We start from the raw sequence: 19,706 nt of genomic DNA, 5'->3' as shown, positions 1-19,706 counted from the left end.
CCTCTGCCAGTGACTGTGGCAATCTGATGAGGCTGCAGCGACTGGGGAGATGCCAGATGTGCCACTGGCTGCTCCCTCCCAGTTGGGGCCAACACAGGCTCCACGGGCCAGAGGACGTCTGCCAAGGTCATCAAGACCAACAGGACAGCAGAGTGAGCAGGCTGTCTCCAATACCAGTGCCAGCAAGTGGGGAGCACCTAGACGTAGCACCCACAAGCATAAGCGTAAATCACCTGAGGCACACCAGGGGCTTATCACTAGTGTTTTCTTTTGCCCCACATTTCAGTTATTTTTAAGTAAGTGTGCAGCTCAACACCTTTTAATGGACTTTCATTTCTGTCTGCAAGTTGGCCACCATTAAATGTTTTGGTTCTCAACAAGCCTCTGGGTGTCACATTATTTCTGCAGGTGAAGGGGAACCCATAATGTTATGAATGACATGTTTGTCATTGAGCTTTATTGACAAGACACATAGTTCATGTTCCTAACCAGGCAAATGTTCCTGTCAGGTATCGAGTAAAGAGCCTGCAACCCTGGCATGTGTTGGAGGTTCATCTTTAGTAAGCTAGCTGAAGGAATGGTGGATCAAAGCCTCCCAGGTATCCCTGCCTCCCTGGAGGTTGCCCAGGTCAGTGTCTATCCCTCAGTGTTCTCCTGAGCGTGCTCGCCCTCAAACTCACTACTGAACTCATCATCTGCTGCTGGAGCAGCTGCGTCAACATCTTCTTCCTCCACTGCATCTCCCCTTTCCAGCACCAGATTGTGCAGAGTGTAGCATGCAACCATTATCAGTGATCACGACCTGGGAGGGTATTGCAGTGCGTCCCTTGAACGGTCCAGGCATTGGAAGCACATCTTGAGAAGACTGATGGTTCTCTCTACCACAGCCCTTGTGGAGGTGTGGCTCCTATTGTACCACTGCTCAGCTTCTGTTCTTGGATGGCGGAGAGGCGTCATGAGCCACCTTTTGAGGGGATTCCGCTTGTCATCCAGCATCCATCCATCAAACTGGGCTGGAGCACTGAAGAGCCTCAGCACCTGGGAGTGTCTCAGGATGTAGGCATCATTGGAGCTGCCTGGGTGCCTTGCACAGACTTGTAGAATCAGCATCCTATGGTCACACACTATCTGCACGTTCATGGAGTGGAAGCCCTACCTGTTGAAGAAGGCACCCAGCTCACCCGCTGGTGCCTTGATGGCCACATGTGTGCAGTCGATTACACCCTGGATGTGGGGGATCCCAGCAATCGCTGCAAAGCCTCTGGATCGCTCTATCTGGCTGGCCTCGTCCCAGCGGTAGTGAATGAAAGTCAATGCACACCTGAACAGAGCATCTGTCACCAGCTTGACACAAGTGTGGACAGCTGACTGGGAGACTCCACAAAGATCACCCACCGACCCCTGGAAAGAGCCTGATGCATAGAAGTTGAGGGCAGCTGTGACCTTAGAGTCACTGGCATGGGGTGTCCACCTACACAGTTGGAGCTGATCTAAGAGCCGATCGTCTGACAAGTGGAGGTCACTGTCTCCCATGAGAGATGGAGCTTCCTTTGGCACTGCACCTCAGACATATTGAAGTAGCTGCTTCACCACCAATAAACACTGGCATCAGGATAATGGCGTCTTCTGTGTCCCATTCCGCCTTGCACTTCTTGTTGGCCCTGCACCCCTTGTGCCTGTGCCTGACCTCCCACAGCTGGCTCCCCTGAAGGCTGAATATGGACAACTGGGCTTCTCCCCCTTCTGGCCCTCTTTTTGTCTTCAAAGGAGGTGCCCCCAGCTGAGACCACAATCCCCATTCCCAGGATAAGGGAATGCTGCCTGATACCTGCAAGGCCCCAAGCATTATGATTCCTCCAGAGTCCTGAACTGAAGCCTGTTTTTTCTGTCAAAGCAGCTCTGAAGAGAATTGACATTGTCCTGTTCACACAAGCAAGTAGCAGTTAACTTAAAAAACAAATCATAAATTTAAAAAATAAATCACTAACAACTCGCATTCGCGAGCCCACTCACCCCTCCTATCCCGCCCATGGGTGATGTTTTTAAAAATGTGGCCTACTCGCCTGTCTGTTGTGCCCATGTGATGCAGTAAAAATCATAAGGGCTGCTAGAAATCGCTGTCAATTACTGCCTCAAGGGCCTTAACTGGCCAGTTAATTAATGGCGGGCACACCTCAGATCTCATAGCGCACCCTGCCTCCGAAATATCGCGATGGCATGCAGTGACATCGAGACGCATGCCCGGCGTTATCGCGGGTCATTTTACGTGTCGGGCTCGCCCCCACTTGCCAATTGCAAAATTCTGCCCCATGTCTTCAATGGGTAGCCCTTTCCCTCGAGAATCCATCCCTGAAGGCATGTGAGGGGCCAGAACAGAGCTGGTACCCAGCACTGCTGAAATATGTAGGTGTTGTGGTTCTTTCCTGTCAACATGCACACACCTGAAGGATCTGCTTTCAGTGGTCGCAGAACAATTGACCACTGAGCAAAGCCCTTCCTGTTGATGAAGGCCACTATCTGGTTAAGGGTGTCTTGGTGGCCACATGTGTGCAGTCACCTTGGGGAATCCAGCAATGGACCTCTCCACCTGACTGTCAGGGTCAGTTGGGTAGTGAACATAGCCTCTGGCCCTCTTGAGCATGGTATTGCTCAACTCCTTGATTCTCCAATGGGCTGCAGCCTGCAAGACCCCACTGTCATCAATGGATCCCTAGAAAGATCCAAAGATGTAGAAGTTGAGAGCCTTGGTGATCTACAGGTCACTGGAATTGGGTGTCCTCCGGCCCCATGGGTCCCTTAATTGATGGCCTGCCCCATCGATGTTGGAAGTCCACGCTCTATGGTTCCCACCAGAGGTAAAATCTGGAAGCAACATCACGACATTGGACTTCCAGCTGAACGCATCCCAATGCATTTTATGAAGCCCCCCCCACCCCTCACCACACCCCCAATCCCCCTGCTACTGCCAAGCACACATTCTGTAGCCCAATAAAATTCCAGCCAACTTCTGCTAATTGCCAAATAGATTGGGCGTACTACTGGGGCACTATGACTGTAATTTAAGACAACTTTGGCTTGAAGCTAAATGTTCCAAATCAGATAATTAAGAATCAGTGTTTTCTGTTCAATTTGTGGTACAAACACATATAAATGACTGGCTGTTCAATGGAATGCCAACTCCTATGGCAGTTTGGGAGTGGCCCTGGCAATGGCCTGGAACCAGGATGTCTGCATTTTCAATCAGCTGTGTATGCCATTGCCTTAGCAATCAAGAAAGAAAAGAAGGAATTTACAGTTATAAATACAGAATGTAAATTAAACAAGGAATTAGTTGTGTTTCTTTAACTGATAGATCTGTTCAACAGCGAGTCCATTTTATATATTTGGCTAGTGAGCTTAATATTTATACGTATTCAAGGGCCTGGTTGGCAGTCTTCCGCTCCCATAGCAGCAACAAAACACTTTGGCAGGTCACAGAAAACTCTCTTGTGGGCTGCTTGTGGTCCACATAACTGTGCAATGGAAGACTGAATACCCTTGGATCTGACCACATCACTCTCCCCAACAACGCTTCAACTTGTTTGCTTTGGTTTCTTTCCAGTTTCATTGACATTCATAAAGATCTTACCTAAATTATTGTACATTTTTCAATGAACTGCACTGAGGTTGCAGATATACCGCACCATTTGAAAGCTAGACTTGCCTAATATGTGCAGAAAGTCATTGTGCATATTTTATGATGACATGCTTATCCATGTTGTCAGGCATACCAGGTGCCTGTGAGTGGGATTGTCCGCTCCCATTTGAGGCAGGAGCCATAGCAGGTGGGAGTGAAAAATACCGGGAGATCACAAAAGTCGGTTTCACGTCGTCGTAAAACTGGTTTGTAATCATCCGCTCCAGCCGTCAATGGCAGGCCACGTTTCCCGCCACAGCACATCTGGAACCTCATTTCAATTCTTTAGCACGTCATTATAAGCCCAGCTCACCGGAATTATCCCCCCACGCTGGAGCATCTGGGCATGCCGATGTGTTTCACAACTGTACGTGGGCGACCTGCACCTGGCAAGCTGCTCTTCGCTCGGGACTTCGAGGTTTGTTTGCCTTCCTTGCTTCAGGCAGCACCCGTGGTCATCAGCGCCAGGTTTCACAGACAGCACCACATCACTTTTAGGGGGACTCACAGGAAGGTCTCTACCTACCAGACCAGCTGTAAGGCAGGGGCGGCTTTTCAACGGCTGCAGGCTAGGGCTTGCTTGGTGAAGGGGGAGAAGTGGCCTCAGGAAAGGGAAGAGGCTGCAGGGCGAGGGCTGTACTGGGGAAGGAGAATATCCCAGGGTGTGTGGTGGGGAGGTGGGGCACATGTTGTGCAAGTGGCCTTGAGATGGTCAGGGCTGAGGAGGCAGTCTCCAGAGGAGATGAGGCCAGGTGGAGATGTGAGAACATGTGAGAGAGAAAGAGTGTGATGCCAGTGAATGTGTGATGGGCTTGAGTGTGTGAGTTTAGAGTGGTGAGATAGTTGCCTTACCCTGGCAGCACAGATCATTCATCCTTTTTCTGCACTGGATGGCTGACCTCTTCTGTGCAGCGTTGGCACTGATCACCACTGCCATCACCACCCAAGCCGGAGTGGTGAGGTGGCTGGAACTCTTGCGGCCAGAGCGGGGATGTAGGGACATCAGGGTGGGCCTCCAAAAGGCTTCCCAGTGATGGCTTACTGAACTCATCTTGGCTTTCAGGGCCATGTCTTCACTGGAGCAGCTCTGGGCTGTGGGCATTGAGAACTGTGTGCGCGGCTGCAGTTCAGACATGGCACCTGGAATAAGGAAATGGCATGGTGGGTGATTCAGACGCCGCCCGCCAGCTAGATGGCGTGTTTCCTGTGCTACATAATTAATGAGGCAGGAGGCAGACGATACAGCGCGAAAACCCACCATTACGGCCAGCGGGTAAAACGTCATTTTTCGCACCCGCTCCTGCACTTAGTGCAATTCTGGGACGATTCCACCCTATGTCTTTTCACAAAGAGGTGTTAAAAAGTATGCATCCAAAGTGAAGTTGGCAAGGTCAAAGGAGGACACCAGTAGGTGAGTAAGTTTCAGCATCAATATGTAAGGCATAAGTAAATATTTTAAACAGAAGAGTAATATTTATATTTTATAGCAGCCTTCTGAAAAAATTCAGAGCAAGTGAGGTCATTTTTTCTAAAAAAAGAAACCAAAGCTTATTCTCATTTACTGCTTCCAGTATCACTTGTTGCTATAATTGTCAATGCTTCATACACACAGAAGATTGTGATGAGATCAGTGTATTCAGACATCTCTGTGATTGAAAAGCTGAGAAATGCTTGAAACGCAGATTCCAAGATAAACATCATAATCCATTGTGATTTCAATTTGGGAGATTTGTAAAGAGAAAAAAAAGGAGTTGAAAACGGTGGGGGGGAAATTAGCTTGCTTCTCCGCGGAATCAACATAAAGTCTAGCGGCGCTACAGGAGCAAATGTCTCCCTCAGCGACGTCATTGTACAGCTGAAACCTTGTATCCATACTGAATTCACTGTGCAAATTTCCAGAAATCCTTGCGCTGCACTTTTAATATGCTAACTGTGTTAATATTTTCACTGTCAAGTATCTGTTGTGCTCTTACCAGTCCTCACCCACTATTTAACGTATATTTGGGGAAAGATAGCTCATGGGTACTGTGTGTTAACAACATCATAAAAAATAGAAGGAAGATATCCTGTAACTGTTATTTCTACTTCAGTTGTAAGGGTAAAAACTTTGTTAAGGGCCATTTTCGAGAGCGGTTGTAACGATTTGCCATCTGCCTGCACCCACTCGTATTGAGGCAGAGAGCACGTAAACTTCATGCTGCCTCCTCAGTTTAATGATGGTAGCATTGGGCATGGGGGGGGGGGCGGGTGTGGTAGGGTGGGGGGGTGCACACTGTTGGCTGGCTGGGGGCTCAGCTGGAGGCCCAGCAGCATGTGCTGATAGCATGTGGTGCAGCCACCTCACTTCTCTTTAAGGGAAGCTGCACTCATTGGAAGGAAGCTGCTGCTGCCTACATGTACTGATGCTGGCTGTAAGCAGGAGCTGCACAAAAGGAGAGAGGGCTCCTAGTTTCATGAATACAGCAGTAAAGGCATTAGAGGTGGTGGTCGACAAGAGAGGTCATGGTTCTGTGGAGGGCTAGGAGGCTCTTGAGGATCCCCCTCTGAAGGGAATGGGAACATGGCCATGGAGGTCAATGTTCAGAGTCTAACCCCAGGGACCTGGCAGCTTGCTGGGAGAAGTTCAATGGCCTCATGTGGGTGGTCAAGGTCAATCTTCACATGGTGTCTCCTACCCACCGCACCACCCATTTCTCATGTTGCTTAATGCGACAAGCCCCCATCACTCACCCAGCAGCAGCCATCTCTAGCATTCAGGATTCAGGTCAGATACTCTGCCTCACCCTCACACACATTCCTATGATACCACCCTCATACCCAGCTCCATCTGCTTCCACATACCCCCAGCTGTTCAGCTATGCCAGGCACATCACCCAAACATAGGGCAACACAATCACTGATATTCTGCCTTCTCTCTTGCAGGACAAGTTGGTATACAATAGAAGGGAGCAAAACAGAATTGGCAGGGAACAGGGATGCTTTCATCCCCTAAGCCCAATGAGGAAATGGTGCTGCACATCATGGGTCTGGCTGTGACTGAGCCTGTAGCATTTGGCATCACTGAAAGCATTCAGAAAGATGGTATGTCCCTGTCTTTATGCCCCTTCTCAACTGCCACCTCACTCTCATCCAATTATCTGGCATGATGATGTGACCATGGACCTCTTGCTTTATACCTCCCAATCCCAATTGCCTTCTTCTGATTTTCTGTTTTCAGACTGCCAGGGACTGCCAGCTGCCCAGCCACAGCAATGCATGAGGAAGAGAGAGAGGAACACCGTACCAGTGACGAAGAAGCTCCATCACTTGATCTGACACATGCTGCCACCAGCTCTGGTACTGGCACTGCACAAACTTTAAAAGCCAGCTTGGTTTTAGGATCTGCATGTGGTGAGTCACGAGTGGGCTCCATCCAGGGTCGGGGAAAAGAGAGTTTTTGTCTTAGCTCATGGGAGAGCGAGGCTTGCTGGGGACTTCTGCTGCAGGGGACTCGGATGAGGTCTTCAGGAGAGTGACTTACAGGAAATGCTGATGAATATGCACACTGGGATGCTTAGTGCATTGGCAGACCTACCAGAGGGCCTGTTGTTATTCTCAAGGAGCATGGAGGAGTTACCGTGGCACAGGCTTTTTGTCAAAAGCTTGGAGACTATCCTTTCCAATGTGGAAGTGGTGGCCAACCCCATGAAAGCACTCACAGACCCAAACATGATGCCACATGTGATGGCCACTGTCTCAGCTTTCGTTGCATCACAATGTCTTAGAGTACCATGGAAACTCAGACCCATGAAGCTCCATACTTGCTGTTGTGCAGGCTCAGACTGCTGTCATCACAACTTCAGATCTCAGTACACAGATGGGCTTGCAGGCACTTGCAGCAGTCCAGCCCCCCAGGGGGGCTGACAGTGAGTCTATGGAACATGAATCAGATGCCCTCTTAGGATGCCTCCTTCACCGCTACTCTGCCAGTGCCATTGCTGGGGCATCTCAGCCAGCCAGTCCAGACTACTGCCACCCTTGCTGAGGTATTACAGTTCAATGCCTGCCCTTCAGGGCAAGAGCTCTGCAGAATTGTCCTATAAGACCATTGGCAGTCTCTTCCAGTGAAAGTCAACAGCATTCCACCATCCATGCTGCAGCCACTGGGGTATCACTACTTAAAAGCACTAAGCCAGGCAGAAGCACTCACGAGACAGGCATTAAGGGAATGCACAAGGGTGAATAGTTCATTTTAGCTGTACAAATGGACACGTTGTTTGATAAAGGCATTACTGACCCGATTTTTGTTGGTGGTTTTTATTGTAGGATTTTGCCCAAGAGGACAGGTGAAGGGATGTCACACATGAATGGGTAGGTGGGATATAGTGGAATAATGTTGGCGAAGGGATGCTATCCTTGAGGAATTGGGGTCTGAGTAGATGTTTACAGGCACCCGTTCTGGAGTGAGGGCAGTCCGGTGCCTCCTCTTTGCCTTGATGTCTTCCTCTGCCTCCCTCCTCACAGAGCTTTCCCTCTTCACAGTCTCTGCTCCATCTCTCAGTCATGTTGTAGATGCAGAGGAACTGCAAATACAACTCCCATGCCTATAGCAGCCATTGTGTAGAGAGGTCACCTACTCCTCTGCCCTCCCTTTGAGGATTCAACAACTATCGCCCTGCCAAATACAGCAACTCTCCACAACATCTCCAAAAATATTCCACAGTAGTTCCAGAGACTTTGGAATAGCAGAAGTGAGTCTAAGACACCTTAGCTGAAAGTCAGACATCTGGCTCTTTAAATGACACTTGTGGAGGCTCCTCTAGAAATTGAGTGTATTTTCCTTTGTGAATGGATTGTGCATGTGTGCAATAGACCTGCACAGAACAAGTTTCAAACTGGCTGTTTGATATCATGGTCTGGCCAGTTAGGGTGTCTCTGGCACATGCAGGGCATGCATGTGCTGGTGCCCTTTCAAGCTTCAGGTGTCACGTGGTCTCTGCCAGAAGTGACCAGAAGCATTGCGCTAGCCATTTTTGCCATTCTGGCTTCAGCAGCATTACAGAGCCAAATTCTCATCCTAAATGTATTATTTTACAAAGTATTATACTATATTCATTTAGTTATGACTATATTCATATAACTCAATGATGGTAAAACTGCAATCTTCATACTGGTAAAGATAAACATTAGGAAAAGCAGCCAAGAAATTCAGGTGGCACAATTTTAGACACACATCAGGAACAGAGCACATGCACCTTGTCCGGACATTAATCCTTAGGTTTATTCAAATGGAGCCGATGGGGCATCAGAATCCACCAGTGCAAAATCAGGCTGTTGCTAGCATCATAGAAGCCTTCAGGTCAGTGAGTCCAGGGGTCAGGGTCAGGCCTGGGGGTGGATGTTGCCTTGAGGCCAGGAGTCAGGTTTGGGGCTCAGTTCCAGGATCAGGGTTGGGGAAGGGGATCTGGGCATTGGATCAGTGCTCAGGACAGGGTGTCAGGTTGGGGGTAGAGAATATGGGAAGAAGTGGGGTGAGAAATGACAGCAGTGATCGGGCAGGATCGGGAGTTACAACGATGTGAATGGGGGTTCAATGTGGAGTTTAGAGGAGTATTCCTGTTTCTCCTGGCTCCACGCAGGTAACTAAATATAAAAATCTTGCCTTGTATGTCATAGTTGTTTCCAAGGTCTGGTTTCCCTGTGTGCAGTTGGTGCTGGCAATGGCATAGGTTGCCTCAAGGCAAAACGGTCTCAAAGTGGGAGGGCTCCAACAGTGTTATGCCCATTAATTGTATATGCACATGGCCACATGCCTGCTTACACCGTGGGTAAAGGACCCCTATTTATTTTCCTTTCTCAAAAATCAGACAGCACATCCTGGCTGGAAATGCGTAAACTTCCTGTGCCCCATAGTAGAGGCCAGAAAATTGCACAATGCGCAGTTGAATAGGTCAGAACATTCAAGATGCATTTCCGATCCAAGGACACTGATACCAAAAATATAATTCACATTTACAAGACTACCGAGACTTGGGCCTGTACTTCGGCCCTGGTGGAGAAAATGGAATTGCTTTTAGCATAAATTGAATGTATTGTCACAATGCTGTTGCAGCATGCCTGATACCTTTGCATATTATATCACAGAATGTCCCATATGCCTTTTTCATCACCCCACTAACATGCCCCTCCACCTTCAGAGATCGATGGACACACACGCCAAGGTCCCTTTGTTCCTCAGAACTTCCTAGTGTTAAGCTGTTCATTGAATACTTCCTTGACAAATTACTCCTTCCAAAGTATATCACCTCACACTTTTCACAGTTAAGTTCCATCTGCCACTTATCTGCCCATTTAACCATCCCATCTATATCTTCTTGTAGCCCAAGACACTCAACTTCACTGTTAACCACCCGGCCAACCTTTGTGTCATCCACAAACTTACTAATCCTACGCCCCCACATAGTCATCTATGCCATTTATATAAATGACAAATAATAGGGGATCCAGCACAGATCCCTGTGGTACGCCACTGGACACTGGCTTTCAGTCACTAAAGCAGCCTTCTGTCATCACCCTCTATCTCATACAACTAAGCCAATTTTGAATCCACCTTCTCAAATTACCCTGTATCCCATGTGCATTTGTCTTCTTTATAGTTCTCCCGTGTGGGACCTTGTCAAAGGCTTTGCTGAAATCCATATAAACTACATCAACTGCACTACGCTCATCTACACATCTGGTCACCTCCTCAAAAAATTCAATCAAATTTGTTAGGCATGACCTCCCTCTGACAAAGCCATGCTGACTATCCCTGATCAAACCTTGCCTCTCCAAGTGGAGATAGATTCTCTCCTTCAGAAATTTCTCCAATATTTTCCCTACCACTGACGTGAGACTCACTGGCCTGTAGTTCCCTGGCTTATGTCTACAACCCTTCTTAAATAGCGGAACCACATTAGCTGTTCTCCAGTCCTCTGACACCTCCCCCCGTAGAGGAATTAAAAATTTGGGTCAGAGCCCCTGTGATCTCCTCCCTTGCCTCCCTCAGCAGCCTGAGACACAAATCATCCGTACCTGAAGATTTGTCCACTTTTAAACCTGCCAACACCTCCAATACCTTGTCACTCCCTATATCAATTTGCTTAAGAACCTCGCAGTCTCTCTCCCCGAGTTCGATACCTTCATCCTCATTCTCTTGGGTGAAGACGGATGAGAAGTATTCGTTCAACACTCTACCGATGTCCTCTGTTTCCACCCATAGATTGTCCCCTTGGTCCCTAATGGATCCTACGCTTTCCCTGGTTATCCTCTTCCCATTGATACACTTATAGAATATCTTGAGATTTTCCCTACTTTTACCAGCCGGAGCTTTCTCATATCCCCTCTTTGCTCTCCTAATTGCTTTCTTATGCTCCACCCTCCACTTAAATTGGTTAAATTGTACCATGTCTCTCTTATACCTCTCTTCTCCATTACCAGCTGTTGGATGTCAGAAGTCAGTTTCATAGCACAGCTAGTTTTTGAGGGGAATTTGAAACTAAAATGCAGGAATTCCAGAGTATTAATCTCAGGATTACTCTTGATGCCACTTTTGAGATCAGTTCCAGAGAGGCAGAGTGAATACATCACCACTTCAGTTGACAGCTGGTGTAGAGAAAACGGTTTTGATTTCTTGGGAATTGAGATAGTTTCTGGGACGGGCAAATCATTTCATAGAGAAGCAAGAAGCACATGCTGCATTTGCACAAGACATTGGTTAGGCCACTGTTAGATATTGTGTGAAATTTTGGGTATCCCATTATAGGAAGGATATTATAATCATGGAAAGGGAACAGTAAAAGTACACTAGAATAATACCAGAAATGAAGGCTCCAAGTTGCAAAGAAAGGCATAAAAAGTGTATCTTTTTCATTGGATCAAACTAGTGAAAGGGGTCTAAAAGGGGTTTTCAAGATTATGAAAGGTTTTGAAAGGCTAAATTTTGAGAGCTTCCTTCTGCTGGTTGGTAATTTTTTATTGGAAGAGTATAGACATGGGATTATAATACATTGTTGGAAGAAACCTTTGCATACGTATCATTATTATTCCATTGAATATTTTATCACAAGTAGTTATTGAGGCAGGCAATAAAATGTCATTTTAAAGGAAATTAAAGAAATATTTGAAATAGTATAAAGTAAGGGTACGGAGAGATGACTGGGAAGTGACAGAGGTTCTCAAGCTAATTTTGCCACAGCCCTCTTTTCAGAGATTGATAGGCATTCAGCAACACCCCACACCACACCACACACACCCCAGTTCCTAAGAAACAGTAATTTTGCATGAAACAAGAGGATTTTATTTCCTTGGTTACTGTAACATATTGGGCAGGATGTTGAGGTTGGCAGTGAATAAACGGCACCACCGTTCATTATAAGTGCACTTGCCCATAGGCATTTTATGAAAGATCCTATCAATCAACTATCAAAAAATACACATCACCTGAGAATGATGTAAACAGCGCAAGCAAGTAATCACGTAGCTGCTGAAGCAATCAGATTGAATAATTGTATATGACCTGTGCCAAGGAATCGGAAAGTGTAAATTAGAACTATAAATTCAGATGCAGAATGTGAAATAAAGGTGGGGGAAAAAGGTTGAATTAAGAAAGGGAGATAATAAAAGCAAGAAAGAGTAAGTAAAAAATCAAAATTTTAAATTGTTATTTTTTAAAATCTCCAACAATGAAGTCTGAAGGAATGAGACTCTAGACTTTTTAAAGTTAATTTCTGAGCGAGAGAGGTTATTTGGCAGTAGTTCAGATGTTTCAAACAGTTAAGAATTCATTCACACTGGAATAGAGAAGCCCAACTTTACATACACCTCAGATAAATACAGCATCATAGCACCATTGCATGCATTTTAATAGTGAATCTTGCAGTGATTCTTATGAACTTTAGGAGGAGCAGGGCATCACGGACTGAAAATTCTAATTTACAGACTTAATATGCATGTTCAGTCACTGGAAATTGCTGTCCAATTTACTTGGGCAAACTGATAGCCTCAGCATTATTTCTACTGCAAGAAACAGTTTTACACAGAACATAGGAACATGGATGGGCCACATAGCCTCATAAGCCTGTTCCACCATTCAATCAGATCATGGCTGATCTGCATTTACCTGATTTTGATTGATATACATGTTAACTTCCATCTTGAAAAATTAATTAACATGCCTGGCGGAATTTTCCGTGCCTTCTGGCCTTGGGCCTGTTGGTGGCGTGAGCAGACAATATGGTGTGAAGGCCAAAAATTGGTTTCATAGCGCCATGAAACCAGTTTGCAATTGTCTACTGTGCCCGTCAAAGCTGGGCCCCGTTTCCCACTACATCACGTCTGCATCATATCATAAGCCCAGCCCATCAGAATCATCTCCGCACGCTGGATCATCTGAGCACGTTGGCATCATTGCATGCCGACATGTTTCACAACAGCATATATAAGGCGTGCACTTGGCGGGCTGCACTATGAACTCAGAGGTGACTGCACAGTAACGTTGCACAGCGCTCATCAGGGTTGCCAGTTGAACCAAGGTGGAGGCAACTTGGAGGGACAAGGGCTACACTACAGTCGAAGTGACTTGGGCGGGGGATGCGGGGCGCAGGGCTGCACTGCGGTCGAGATGACTTGATGGGTGCAAGGCTGCCCTGCGGTTGATGGTGGTGCACAAGCACAAGTGGGGTGGAAGGGAGGTTAGTGGCCATGCATCAAGGAAACCTTGTATAAAGTGACCATTCTTCCGCAGCTGAGACAGTTCAGATGCAGCTATGTTGACATGCGTGGAGTTGGGCCTCTAGCTTATCTACCCACTCAAGCAATGCAATGGCATGAAAGTGCCTGCAAGAGCTCCAGAGCTTTTCATCCCTTGGGCACAGACTTCAAACTAACGAGTGTTTGATTGGACTGCAAAACAGTTGGATGACTGGGCACGTTGTACAATCTCCTTGCTAAATCTGGCCATGGAACACACCACTGGTGGAGGTGCTCACAGCCCCTTGCAATGTCATCATCCCGGTTTGGACCAGCCTCCCCCATGGTTCAAGCTAATAGTGCAGCCTTGCAGTATGGGTTTGGAGAATGCCTGTGCCTGAGCTGAGAGCACAGCCTGCAGTCAAATGGGCAAAGCTGCTGCCAATCGGTCAGGTGGAGTTGGGTGGAGGAAGGTGGGGCTTTGGGCAGCCACATGAAGCTCTGGTCATCCAATTGGTGGCCAGCACTCTCCGGGATGTGTTAAGGGGTCTTCAGACTTAACCAAGAGAGGTTCTTAGAACACTTAAGCTAACCCACACATCTCTCTCTTTCATCCTGCAGGAGGAGTACATCAAGAGCCTGGTAACTAGATGTATGTCTCGTGGCTTATAGAGAGTGAAGCCGACGGAAAAAAGAGTGACTGAGGTGCCTGGCTGTGCAGAGGGAGGAGCAGCTCACTCTGGAAAAAGGGGCAGCTGGGGCTCCTGCACTCGCTGCTGAAGAGCCACAGGGAGCCGCCATTGGTTGGCACCTAGCTAGAACCATAGTCTATAGACGCCGCCTTTCATTCCTGTAGATGACTAAGAACCAGTGTCGCCAAAGACTGTGCATAACTAGGGAACTGGTTGGTCACATTTGCAAGCTGCTGCAAGATTTGGCGCCGTGGGGACATGGCGACCACTGCCCATGGCCATAAAAGTGACAGACGTGCTCAATTTTTACACCAGTGGTTCCTTTCAGTATTCCACAAGTGACCTCTGTGGGATATCACAAGCCTCCACACACAAATGTAACCATGAGGTCACAATGCCATCTTCATGAGGGCACACAACAATGTGCATTTCACCTGGGACCAGGAGAGCCAGGATGCAAGAGCGATTGAATCCGCCCAGATCTCAGGTTTCCCACAAGTGCAGGGTGCCATCAACTGCACCCACATGGTGCTCAGATCTCCATCGCAACACATGGTCAACTATGTCAACCGCAAAGGATTCCATTAGCTGAATCTGCAGCTGGTGTGCGACCACCAAAAACGCATCCTGCAGGTCTGCTCTCGGTTTCCATGGTATGTCCACAATTCCTACATCCTCAGTCAGTTACAGATCCCTGATGTCTTCCAGAATCCACAGAGGCTGCAGGGTTGGCTCCTCATGGACAAGGGCTACCCACAGAGGGCGTGGTTGTTGACACCTGTGTAGTGGCCTCAGACTGCAGCAGAGCGAAGGTATAACGTGGCTCATGCTGCAACTCGCACCTTGGTGGAGCAAACCATCGGGATGCTGAAGATGAGATTCCGGTGCCTGGGCCGGTCTGGTGGAGCCCTGTAATATAGTCCACAGAATTTGTCACACATCGTTGTTGTCTGTTGCACCCTTTACAACCTGTTGCTGCAACAGGCAGAGGAGCTGGCTGAGGAGGAGCTGGAGGTTTCCTCTGATGAGGAGGACATCGACAGTAATGAGGGTGAGGAGGCCCTCGAAGTTGACAATGAAGGCTATGAGACCCTCACACTGGCTAGATGAGGCAGCCGTGCTCGGAAGGCCCTCATAACTGCTAGATTTTTGCAGGATGATGACGATGTGCAATGAAGTGATACCACAGATCCTCACATTGCATCTGTGAACATTTGACTCCAGTCTGGCTTATGGCAGGACACATACTCTCTGTGATGAGTCTTCTGTCATGGAGACACAGCGGAAGCCCTAATAGTCGCTCGATTGCAGGAGGATGATGACGACATGCAGTGAGGACACACCATAGATTTTCACATACCTGCTGAGAAAATCTGACTCCTGTCTGGCCGAGGGCAGCTCGCTGTGCTCTGTGATCATGGTCATATCATAGAGACTCAGCCATGAAACTAAAATGCACCTGATCCTTTGTCCACCTTCAGCACCTGAGCCCTTCAGGAGTACAGCATCACTGGTCACATTTGCTAATGAGATGGGGGCCAGTCCCACCTCAAAGGTGCTGAGAGCACACAGAGAGAATGATGGAACTCTGTGGTACCTGCCCATGACATTCTGGCAGCAATGACAAGCACCATCGAGGTGCAAACATCAGTAATGTGTCAAGTGCGTATGAGGTCAGACCATCGCTTTGGTCTGAAGGCTGCACAGAGCACAGGGAAGAGGCCCTGGACTGAGACACCAGCCTTTATCTTGTGTAGGAACCCAGGTTTCACATCTGAGTGACACGAACGCTGCTCATCAGAAAAAGGAGCCATAGGCAGGGAGACATTGTTGGGAGTTTATTGACAATAGTGAACATTATGTACACGTGATTAACACCCATATCCAGGCTGTGCAATAGCTAAGTGGTTATGGTACTGGGTTTGTAATCCCAAGATCAAGAGTTCAAATCTCACAATGGCAGACTATGAAATAATGTAACTTCATCTGAAACAGATGGAAATGGGCTTGTACTCTAAAGAGTTACAACTTCCTAACCTAGAGTGGTGCAGCGTAAGCGTGCTGGGCCCATAACCCAGAGGTAGATGGGTTGAAACCATCCTCTGCTATTTATGTTCTCACTAAAAGAAACATTGGCTGCCTCAGACAAACTTCTCTTATGCTTGGCCTAAATAGCCAAGTGGTTATGGTACTGGGTTTGTAACCCCAAGATCAAGAGTTCAAATCTCACAATGGTAAACTATGAAACAATGTAACTTCATCTGAAACAGATGGAAACGTGTTTATACTCAAAAGAGTTACAACTTCTTAACTCTGCCGCTACATTTTGCTGCTCCCCGGACTTCCACAGCAGAGGTGGAGGCAGTCTGCTGACTGCTACGCCCTGTCTGTGATGACCTTGGTGGGCATCCTCTGGAGAGCTGAGACCTGGAGAGCCCTGGCCTGCTTTCGGGGTCCTGCTGTGTGGCAATGGCACCCTCCTCAGCCTGTGGAGCTGCTGAGGTCACAGGAAGGGGGCATTCAAATTGGCCAGATACTCCCAGAGTCACCTGAGTGGATGGCCCCAGGTTGTCCACCTGCTGATCCTCCTCCATTTGGGTGCCCAAAGACACCTGACTGACTACATGAGGAGATGGGGTAGCTGAAGTGAAATGAGTTGACACTGTTGGAGGCCAACAATGTTGTCAGTGATGGAGTTATATCCCACACAGCAGTGCAGAAGCGATATCCTGTCCCCAAGGCGGCCGCCATCCTACCAGTGTTGATCTCGGTGCATTGGCATGCCGACGCTATCACTTCAGCTTGAAGGTGGATGGACTCCTCCATCGTGCCTTGCAATCTGAAGAAAGCAGTGGACATCCCTTCCTGAGGTTCCTGAGCTTGCCTTTGCAACCCCAGCGATTGTGATATGACCGGTGCAGAGGCTCTTCATCTGATTCGGACCCAGCAGATTTCCGGCTTCCAGCATTCCTCCGAGTGCCAGAGCTCTGGGAAATCTCTGCCACTGCCTGCTGTGGATCAGAAAGTGCGATGTGCTCACCAGATTGTGATCCCGAGGCTACTCTAAAGCTAGATCCTACCAAGGTGTGTGTCTCTGCGCTGGGGGAGGGTGTGGGTGAGCGCTGTGACAGTGCAAGACTTTTGAGGTAGTTACTGCTGAGCAACGTAAACTTCAGGTGTTAGGTGCAAGAATTTTTCTATCAGTTGTGCTAATTAGTTATTTTTCTACTTTATAAACTGTTGTAACATTAAAACGGTTCATGTTCATAAAATTATTTTGAATACTTTAGAACCACTGCAGGCTACTGTGCAAATACAACAGCAGATTCAAGTTGTAAGAAACTGTAATATTCTCAGCTAACTTTGAAAATTGTGATTGAAACTTTCTGAAACTATACAACCTGGGGGCAGTGACAGTTTAGATGATCTGCAAAGTGCTGTTTACTGCTGTCACTTGTATAGAAAGTTGACTAATTGTACCAGCATGCTTTACAAGGCAAAAAGGCATTTTTCAAAGTAAAGTAACCTGCTAAAAGCTGCTGGCTGCTTTTTCACTTACCAACAAGGACCACTGGACTTTGACAGGAAAAAAAAAACACTTTTGAGGCCCACTGGCATGAAAGAGAACTAAACACAACTAACCACAGCTGTGATTGCTGGGATGTAAAGTTGATTAGCGTGTAGGACCTTAGCATGGTTTCAATAGTTTGATCAGATCAGAGAACATTGGGACTAGTTCACCATTATGAACAGCTCTGAGCATAAGTGGCTGGTAACAGGTGAATATAAACAAGGAAGCTCTGGATGTTAGTTTACAAGTGGGAGACGGGATATTTCCAGAGACTTGAGGAAAACAGCCAAGGATAAGATAAGGAAATGAAAGTAAAAGCTTGGTTGATCAAAGATAGAAGGTATGTGTGAAAACTCTAGAAGCTCATGGAGGATGACAAATGTCAGGGTGTCCTTAAACGTCCATGGTATAAACAAATAACTCAACATATCATTGGACATTGTAGCCTTGGGTGGATTTTGATAGGATAGCAAGGCCCCTGTAGATGGAGCATTCATGCCCACCTTGGAAAGGAAAATTTAAAAATTGTTGCAAAGAATGATTTAGTTGTTTAGTAGTACAGAACTTGAGTATTGCTGAAAAAAAAGACATTTAATTAAAGCTTTTTGCCTTGAACTCATCAGACAATTGCAAGAATACCAATGGTATTCCTGGACATTGGTATTCTTGCGATTGTCCTGATAAGTGCAAGACGAAAAGCTGCAACAAAAAATGTCTTTTTTCAGCAAAACCAAAGAATGATTTGGCACTGCAGTCAAAGGGGATAGAGTAGCAGTCACCTTGCCAGAAGGAACTATAATTAAAGGAAAGAGGGACAATACCTATAGACTACCAAATGTCACATTTAGGTCAGTACATAACATGGAAGCTAGGGACACTAATGTGGAGTGATTAGTCAATGATGCTGGTATTATGCACCAGTAATTTCTGGACTTGAGTGACAGAACACACATATCCTCATGGGTTTACCCTGGTGTGGCAACCAGTGTGAAAATCTATGCAGTTGACAGTTCCAGTTGGAAAGCTAGCATTAGCATGGGCAAAATTGATTGAATGCTCTCCTTCTGTCATGTAAATTTTGTGATTCTAGGTTATGAAAACTATGAGTTAAACCCAGCTCCAACATTATACCTCAGAAAAGCACCCCAGCTTTATTTGTGTGAATTCTCAGCTGCATTCACCTGTCACTGTGGTCTCATGTAATGAAGATGCCAATTCGGTATCACAATGGTGTTCCATTACTGCAAACTATTTTCTTTTTGTGGTTCATTGGTGTAGCCTGCACAGAGAATGAAAACAACAGTGCTTACCCCTTCTGTTTGGATTAAATTCAAACTATAGTCTGGGAAGTGAATATATTTTGTTCTAAACCACTTTGCTAATCAATTCCTCTGTAACAGTATCTTCTGTAATATCATTATATTCTAGCAGTTGGTTACAATGATTAATAAGCAACTTCATTAACTTTGCGCAATGTGATTCCCAGGGTGACAGAGGGCAAACTATAAGGACCTCGTTATTTTTTCAATCGCTATTCCTATCTTCCTAATGTAAACTGTACATTACTGCTTTTCTGCTGTTCTTTGAATATTTTGTTAGAGTTAGGTACATATATTAACTTATAAAGAACAACATTTTAAACCTTTGATTTCAAAGCAAAAGAAAGGAAGTTTTTTTTTCCCTTGGGAGCATATTAAAGATTATTGCAGCAATCATTTCAATGTGTAAATCGCCAGTGGATGTTGTGTCAGGGATTAGCCACAAAGCAGATACAAAAGAGAACTCCCATTGCTTGTTACATTAAAGTGGGATGGACAAAGAGATTTCATCACAAATGACTAACATATAGCATCTGGATATACACCAAATATTCCTCCATCTGATTCCGAAGAGCATTCGCAATCATGGATCACCAGTTTGACACCAAATTGACAATTTCATTCCTTGAAACCACATCTTGCTTAGATTAGTTATACTCAAGTGTTCAAATTTAAAAGAATGCATCCATTGACTACTAATGAAAGATGCTTACATTTCATTTAACTCCGATGTACCGACG

This window comes from Carcharodon carcharias, chromosome 1 (assembly GCF_017639515.1).
Source record: "Carcharodon carcharias isolate sCarCar2 chromosome 1, sCarCar2.pri, whole genome shotgun sequence".
Lineage (NCBI taxonomy): Eukaryota > Metazoa > Chordata > Chondrichthyes > Lamniformes > Lamnidae > Carcharodon > Carcharodon carcharias.
The sequence above is the reverse complement of the archived record's forward strand: the minus strand, read 5'-3'. Positions refer to the sequence as shown.